Here is a 9,252-nt window from a genome sequence, read left to right on the forward strand (position 1 = left end):
CATTGATTGAAGACAAGGTGTTTATGATGCCACAAATACAAGCAGGTAGAAAAAGCTTTTATTTCTTCTAGAACTTTCAAACCAAAGTACTTTTCTGTCACTTCCCACTGGACCTTAAGGGTTCAATTATGATTTGAAGCTAAAATGCCCTTTGCAGGTTCCTGATTTTAATTCTGTTGGTAAAAACTTTGAAAACTGTGGTAAGGACCCCTAGGGATGTGGCCTTAACTGGTGGAAGCAGGTCACTAGACATGGGCCTTTGAAGGTTAGACCTGTTCATTTCTGATCTCATCCAAGCTCTCTGTGCTTCCTGATCCACAACCATGTAGACAGGTCTTCTTTCAGGTAGCTTGGACACTATGTTTCAAGTGTAACATATGCCCTATTTTTGATAATTAACTTAAATTACTCTAGTGAAATGCATGAGACAACTAACATACAAAAAGAATACATTATCTAGCTCATGGATCTGGAGTTCCAGTTTGGAACAAGCAGGCTACTCCTGTGGTTTTCTGGCAAGAGTGTTGAATAGTAGCAACTTGTTGACAACATGAGTCAGGAAATAGGAAAAGCCTCCACCTCCAGTTCTCTGAGGCCCCCATACCTACTGTACGATCTAAGACTCTTTGTATGTCTGACTCTTAGCAATTTCAACACATTCCAAAAACAGCATGCTGATGGGGACAAAATATTGTTTCATGGGGGCAGGTTGGCACTGCTCAAATTCAAACCATAGCAGAACATGCGATAAATGCAATTTCGATTTGGCTAACCCTTGGGAACTGGGTCTCCACTGTAAGCACTGTGAAGCTCTGTCCTCACCTTTTATTATTGCAATGAAGTTATTTTTAAAGGCGTGTCACAAAAACTTTTGAAAAAGAACATGATGTGCTGGTACTAAACTTCAAAGCTCCCTCTATCACAGCAGCTAGATTCCCCGTGGTCTCCATCTCCTTCATCCCTTGACAGCACTGGTTGACTCAGCATCTGAAGCGATTAACAGTGTGCAGGAGAAGCTGTATTTGCTGTGGCAGGAGGAGCAACTGTTCAAATGCCACAAGGCTGCCTGTTGTTCTTTGTGAAATCACTCAGGGAGTACAATGGTGTCCATGATTGCTTAAGGATGGGTTGCTGCTGGTGTTCAAATTTATGAGAGTGGAAGTTAGCTTTCCTCTACGGTTTTGGGGCATTTTTAGCTACATTTTCAAGAGACAATTGTTGGAGTAAGAATTGACGATTGAAATATGAAGAAAGATCTGTTTGATCATTGAAGGCACAGATTGTATTTTGGTTTGATCGAGAGGTGAGTCATACACTCATGTCTTGCTAAAACAAGCAAGCTATATTTTAAAAATTAGGATTGTGATAGAGATATATAAATGCTACAAACTAAGAATTTTTTTTTTGCTAATTCTAGTAAAATTTTATCACGTACATTCCCACTATGAGACAGAACTGTTAGAGAGTGTACTGTGTTCCAGGGATGCTCTATCTTCCTTCCTATTGCATCAATTTGTTTGATGGCATTAAATTAAAGATAAATTTATGAGTAAACAAATTTTCCATCTATTATAATATCTAAATAGCTACAAATTTCAAAATATATAGAAGAGACTTTTACAAAGAGAGGTCTCTATATTGTTTTTTTTTATTTCTCTGAGTGATTTAATCGTGCATTTATCACTTATTTTGTGATTTTTGTACTAGGAATAGAGAATGTGTGAGAATACAGAAGGACAGGATGAGATAACAGACACCAAATATGTTTTACAGAGATGAAGAGAAATAAATTTAGTGAGCAGATAATAAGCACTAGCCACTGTGGGCCAGACAGCTGTGCAGAAGCAATAGTACCACCCTTCTGATGTTCCATTGGCTTGTGAGGACCACACAGCTGGCGGGCTAGTATAGCTGAATGCCTCTTTAGTTAAAAATAGTGGAAAGGATGTAAAATGAATGTAGACTAGATGGCCTCCAGCTGAACAGTCAACAGCAAACTACACTTTGGAATGTGTGCATGCACCTTGCACTTCATAGCACCTGGAAAGTTCTGTGTGATGAAATGCCATTTTAGATTTTATCTTGGGCATTTATGCAGCAATCATTTAAGAAATTATTAAAAGAAAACTGGATGTCAGATGTAAATGCTAAGGAGTTCTTAAATTTAAATCAGAATAATTACTGCAGATAAATAAGGTAGATTTTTTTTTTCTGTTTTCATCTAGGCCTGATTACTTAGTTTGTGGACCCTCCTGGATTCATGAATGCTAGTTTTTTCAACTTCTTTTTTCTTGACTTAAAAGTATATGTTTTTTTTCTGCCACTGTTTATTTTAAAAAGCTGTTCAAATTTTAATGAAGAAATAAGTTAAAATGATAAAATAATGTACTTTGTGATTGTTAGGTTTTATATCTATCATAAATATAGTATAGGTATATATATGTGTGTGTGTGTGTGTATGTGTGTGTACATACATACATAAATACATATGTACACACAGGCTAATAGAAGACATAAGTTACATAGAATCAATTTTTTATCTCAATTTTCCACTTTTTATGTTGCATTTCTATTTTAAAAGTTATAACAGTATGAAAATATATATCAAGAGTGAAATCCTCTTAAATGTTAATATGAACTTCTTTAGCTACTTTTTATTATATTACCTTTGCTCTTCATCACTTTCAATTTTTTAAACCAATGAACAGAGTATTAATTTTCTTAACAAAATATGTTCATATTTTAAAAATAAGTTTTAGAACAAACACTATCTACCCTTTTAATCTCTGAGTAAGCCACTAGGGTAATAGATTTGAAGCAACACTAGACTTTTTTAAATAGCTTGGCACAACCATTGGAGTCTCTGTATGGATACCCAGAAGTTTCCATAAATTTGAGCTGATATATATGTGACACAAGGTGGGGTTCTCTTTTATGAGAAGCAGTAAGATCATGAACTCAATGACAGAGGAAATGAAATTTCCTAAAGTTGACAGATATTCACTAAGGAAATATTTCATAACCAATTGTCAAGAAGAGAGTGGAAGCAAAACTTCAAACACAAAGTTTATGTCAGCGGTTTTCAACCTTTGGGTTCCAACCCCTGCTGGGGTCACATATAAGATATCCTGTGTATTAAATGAACATTTACATTAGGATTTAGAACCATAGCAAAGTTACAGTTATGAAGTAGCAGCAAAATAGTTTCATGTTTGGGGGTCACCACTACATGAGAATCTGTATTAAAGAATTATGGTTGAGAATCACTGTTCTAGGGCATTTGCACGTGTAAAAATAAGATGCTTATGAAGTTCAGAGACTTCAGATAATACCACATTTGTAAGAGTTCCTAAACTGTAAGATTTTTCATAAATGCTTGCACACATTTTTACACAATGGTCAACTGTTACATTGCTAACCAGGTCTATGTCCCCATGAAAACTTCTGAGCTGATCCTTTACATTTATTTGAGTTTGGCAAACTATTTGATAATTAATAAACAAATCATGATCTTGGAATATGTGACTAAATATCAGTAATGGAAATTAAACAGTTAAGAGTCTTTAACTGTGTGTGCCTTTTTTGTGTAGTGGTATGCTTACTTAAAATTGGTTATCTGGCAGAATCTTGCCCTCATGAAGTATATATTTTTTTCCCAATGGATGGAGTCCTTTTGTAATAACACAACCTGTATTGTTATGGTTAGAAAACAGATTTCACAGCATTGCTGTCCAGTGAATGTCCTGATGGTAAGAATATATACAATCCTCCAAGAATGTTATTTATTAATGGTTAAATTACTTAAGTACACACATACAAACATACACAAACCTTATTACTACCACTGCTATACTGGGAGAGGTTGTTGCTGATGCTGTTGTTGTTTTGCTTTGTTTCTTGGTAAGAAGTTTGAATTTTCTTTGTTTCCATTTTTGCAAAACGACTCAGTGAAAATGTGTTTTTAGTTATTTATTATTTATTTCCAAAGAAACATTTCATTTGCATGAAGTACTTAAAAGAATTCAAAATTTAAAATAAAGGTGCATTCAGTGAGATGTCTCAGAGGGTAAAGCGGCTTTCTGTGAGAGCTTAAATTCTTGGGTTGTATTGCCATAATCCATATAACAGATCAGTATATAATCTTGGGAATCTGTCCTCTGACTTTCTCATGTGTGTGTACACATGAACATCAGAGACACTATGAAATAAAATAATTTAAAAATAATTTTTAAAAATGAAAGAAGCCCCAATTACTACATTGAGCTTAGTCAAATCAGTGTTCAGGATGTGTGTGGGTTGTTTTTTTTTTGTTTGTTTGTTTGTTTGTTTGTTTTGTTTTTTGTTTTTTTAATTTTGACACAGTGTTTCTGAAGCAATCCAGACACACAATATAGACATTACAGTGTAGGGGGTACCCTTGAGATAAGACTGCACATGTCCTGTGCTGGCGTAAAGGGAGGTGGGAAGAGTAGGGATAAAAGAGAATCATAGAAAAAGAGAATGCTATATAAGATAGATGGAATGACAAACGCAAAGCAAAACAACAGCACCACCAACAAAACAAACATCTGTGCCTAGCATTCATTATTTCACAATAGTGAAAGAATGCTAGAGAGATGCAGTTCATCAATAGATGATGTGTTCACACTATTCAGAATAATGAATGTCAACAGAAACATACGAACTACAAACAGAATTGTGTATACATGGATTCAGCCACCAGGGAGCTAAGGACCAGCAACATGGGGAAAAGGATGCTGCAGACCATGACTAATGATTGCCTAAACACACAAAAATCAGTACCCACTATGCAACTCACGGACCACAAGAAGCTCAAGAGGAAGACAAATGTAGATGCTTCAGTCCTACTTAGAAGGGGGAACAAAATAATCAAGGGAAGTAGAGGGTGGGAGGGACTTTGGAGGAAGAGAAGAGAGGGAGGGGAAAAGGGGGCAGAATCAGGTATGGGAGGAGACTGAGGAGATGTACAGAGGGTCAGGAAATTGAACAGAGGTGTGCAGCAATAGGGGATGGGGAACTGGGGGTAGCAACCAGAAAGTCACAGATGCCAGGAAAGTAAGAGTCTCCCAGGCCTCCACTGGGATGACATTAGCTGAAATAACCCACAAAGGGAAGGGAGAACCTGTCAAGACCATATCCAGAGGTTAAGCATGGCCCTCCCCCTGTTGAGCAATGGCGCCACCCACCCATATCCAAAATTTTAACCCAGAATTGCTCCTGTCTAGAGGAAATACAGGGACAAAGAGTGAAGCAGTGACTGAAGGAAAGGTCATCCAGAGACTAATTCATCTGGTGATCCATCCCACATGTAGACAACAAACCCAGACACTACTGCTGATGCCAAGAGGAGTTTGCTGACAGGAGCCTGATACAGCTGTCTCCTGAGAAGTTCTGCCACATCCTGACCAATACAGTTGCTGGGGCTCACAGCCAACCATCAGACTGAGTACAGGGATCACAATGGAGGAGTTAGGGGAAAGACTGAAGGAGCTGAAAGGGCCTTATCTGGCATCAATGGGAGGAGAGGCCTTTGGCACTGTGAAGGCTTGATGGACCAGTGTAGAGAAATGCTAGAGAGGTAAGGTGGAAAAGGGTAGGCGGGTGGGGGAGCACTCTCATAGGAGAAGCAGGGTAAGCAGGTATAGGATGAGACAGGGTTTTCAGAGGGGACCCCCCCAAAAGGGATAACATTTGAAATGTAAATGAATAAAATATCCAATAAAAAAGGAAATATTTTGTGCAAAATTTGGTACAGCACTTAATTACCTGTGCTCTGGAAATAACCTGCTCACATTTAAATGCAAGCTTCTTCAATTACAAGCCCTGAATCATTGTACAGTGTTTTGTACTTCATTTCTTCACTTGAAGAAATGAGGTTAATCAAACTAGAGTTTCAAATCATAGAGGCTTAATAGGACTCAATGAGAATTATATGTAATTGCAAAGTTTACTATGATACTGTACTGTATGCATATATATATATATATATATATATATATATATATGGTTAAAGTAATTGCATATAAGTATATAGGTAAAATTGGTTGAATAGGTATATATGACTAAACATATATCTTATATGTATGTGATCATTTCCATGTGTTTACATATTCATTTAGGTCTGCATGTATTCATGTATATCCTTATAATTGGAAAAAATTTTAAAAGATCTGTGATTGAGTGTATGACTATGAATGTGTAGATCTAAAGAGTATGTGCCTTTTATCTATACATGAATATGTATAAATATGGCACTGTGTGTAAAATTGTTTAAGAAATTTAAAAGTTGCTGCAAAGAAGGCAAGGAGACACAGTGCAATCATGGTGGCAGGTGTGTGTGTGTGTGTGTGAGTACAGTAGTCTCAAATAGAAATAGTAATTAAATTCTTGCCAGAGGAAATGATTTAAACACATCAACCTAGCTGATACTGGGTTCTTCACCAAATCTTTTCGATGTATTATTCAAGTTTTGATAATTCCCCCTCTTTTCCAATCACTTTCCTATGCTCCATCTTCCCAAGTGATAAAGATCACATGGGTAGCACTGAGAGCTTCTGCCAGTTTTCAACGGAGACTGAGAACTTTACTTTTTTTCCTCCTCTGATATTGTGTTAAAAGTTAGAATGTCTTAGAAACAATGTGAGGCTCCCCCTCCCCCAACCCCTGGCTTAGGAACCTTAGCGCTAACCTTGTATAGTATTTCTTATAAACTTTCAATAGAAGAATTTATGTTATTAGGAAGGTAAACACAGAAGTTAAATATACCAAAGCTCATATATGCTTAGAAATTAATTTTACCTCCTCCATTTGCAATTACCTGTTTATAATATATATGTTATCTAGGTTCTGGATGCCAGGAAACAGTCCTTCAATATAAACAAATCCTATTATACTTCTATGGCTTGTAGTCTTCATATCCTGTTCTTACAGATAATGAGATAAATTCGCAGATACAAAGCATTCCTGTGAGGGTGGTCAAGTTGAATAGGCTGATTGATAAAGATAATCACCGGGAAAGATATTAAACCAATGATAATGTCTGTTATAATTTTAAATTAAAAAGCATGTTCAATCAGTTAATTGATTAGCTCACATATTAGCACTCCATAGAATTATCTCTTAGTTCTTTCATTGAATACAAAGATTATGGTTATTTATTTTCTCTTCTATAGAAAAATAAAAAAAATATTCCTGAAAAGGACTTAACTTCCATATTGTCTTCAGAAAATTAGACAAATGGAGAGCACAAGTTTGAAAGTACAGCTAGGATAGGAATCACTGTAGGAGTAACGTGCACATTATGATTAAGAATCAATAGGACAGACTGTAATTTGTTTGGTAAGTTTAATCATTACCTCACTGACGATGCCTTCTTGCTGGAGACATGTAAAGAGGGAGCATGTTCCATTCAGATACCTATGGTAGCAGTGAGTTTTTTACTTCTTGTTATAGTAGCAAAAGGGGATTTTATTAGGTTGTCCAGGGTACTTTGAATTTCTGAACCTACTTTCTCAGCCTCGTATGTGGTGGTACTGCAAGCACATACACGGAGGTATTTAACGTAATTTCCAGACCTCTTCCTGACATATTCAATATCTATACAGAAAGTAAATCATATCCCTTGGCAATGGTCAGCGTTGTGAGATGAAATCAAATGTTGCTTTCTTCACCACAATGGCACACACACAAAAATTCCTCTGAAACAGTTGGGAAGATATTTACCTTTCTTGCCAACATCTAGGGTTATCGTGCTATAGCTCCTACACTGGTGATAGAGTTAACACAAACCATTAGACTTTGCTAGTGACGATTTGCACTGAAATGTTTAGTAAAATGTTTTAACTAACTATGCAACAAAGCAGATTCTTAGGGTTGAATTGACAATAGATTTTACACTTGATCTTAGCCAAAAGGCCAAGAAGCAACGGCAATAGATTTTAATTTTAATGAGAATTCTATTACAAAATGATGACTTCCTAGATTGTGAAACTAAATCAATGTATTAAAATATTACCTTATTGACAAAAAATACCCTTGGTATTTATGAATGCAATTTGCATTTGAGATCAACATAAATTTTCCTAGTGGTTCTCCTTTAAAATGAAAGCCTAAGGCCAGCAAGATGGCCAGTCTCCTTTGGGGAATTAGAGGCCATGAGCTGGCTCTTCAGCAGCTACATGATGGAAATAGATATCACCAACTCCAGCAAATCGCCCTCTGACTTCAACACACATGGTGGCACATGCATGTAGATACACATACACACGCTCACACACAACTGTGAAAAAGTGCAAAAAGTACAATGGAATTAATGCACATGGCTTGGAGAGAACACAACTGTATCTAGCCAATAGAGTGGAGAACCGTTGACTTCACATTCAGTTGTGGTCAGCTGAAGAAATCTAGAGACAACGAGTGCCCATTAATAGTGTGATACATAGATTTGTGTATGGACATGTACATATGCATGTGCAATAAGAATTGTCATTCTGTTATAGTTCTGCAGGTTTCTGTGTGATGTCATTTCAAATCTCAATGGGAACTCTGAAGTGGGATGGTAGACAAGGTAGTCCATTTCTTAGGCTTTCTCCCCATATGTGTGCATTAAGTAGCACTGCTTCCCTTGCCAATATCCAGAGTTCTCAGAAAAACAAACAGTACAGTGGAAAGATATAAAATCATGTACAAATTTAGATCATCTTGTATTAAGATCTCTGAGTCAACTAAAATAACCTGCAAGGTCATTCATCATCAAATACACATAATAATGAAGTAGCCTGTATAAGCCCCAGCTTACACTTAGCTTAAACTCCAGTTCTTTGCAACGTTACTAGATAAGGAAGTATCCAAGTTACACCATCAACCAATGTAGCCAGTTGCATCCTCTTTGGGTTCTCTGGCAACACTGGAAGACTGTAATTTATATCCATCATTGTCTGTGATCTGAAAAATATAGAGTAATACATTTAGGGGCCAGTTAGCATCAACTATTAAGAGAGTATACAGAACTACTACAACTGGAGCTTAGTTTCGTTGGCCACATTTACTGTATATTTTTTTAAACTAAGAAAAATGAGGTTTATGAGTGCTAATATTAGTTAGATGTCTTTATTGGTTATACATGATTAGAAAATAGAGCTTCATAAGAAGTTAGATTTTAGTGTCAAAATGGATTATATAGCTCACTTGTGAGTCTCCTAACAGCTCACTAGTATCCAGCTATACTGGTGA

General features: G+C 36.4%; 1 pseudogene; it reads right to left on the reverse strand.

The window, feature by feature from the left end:
- Nucleotides 1–7,793: 7,793 nt before the first annotated feature.
- Nucleotides 7,794–7,947, reverse strand: Gm52279 (annotated as a pseudogene).
- Between the last annotated feature and the right edge of the window lie 1,305 nt (nt 7,948–9,252).

This window comes from Mus musculus, chromosome 16 (genome assembly GCF_000001635.26).
Source record: "Mus musculus strain C57BL/6J chromosome 16, GRCm38.p6 C57BL/6J".
Taxonomy (NCBI): Eukaryota; Metazoa; Chordata; class Mammalia; order Rodentia; family Muridae; genus Mus; species Mus musculus.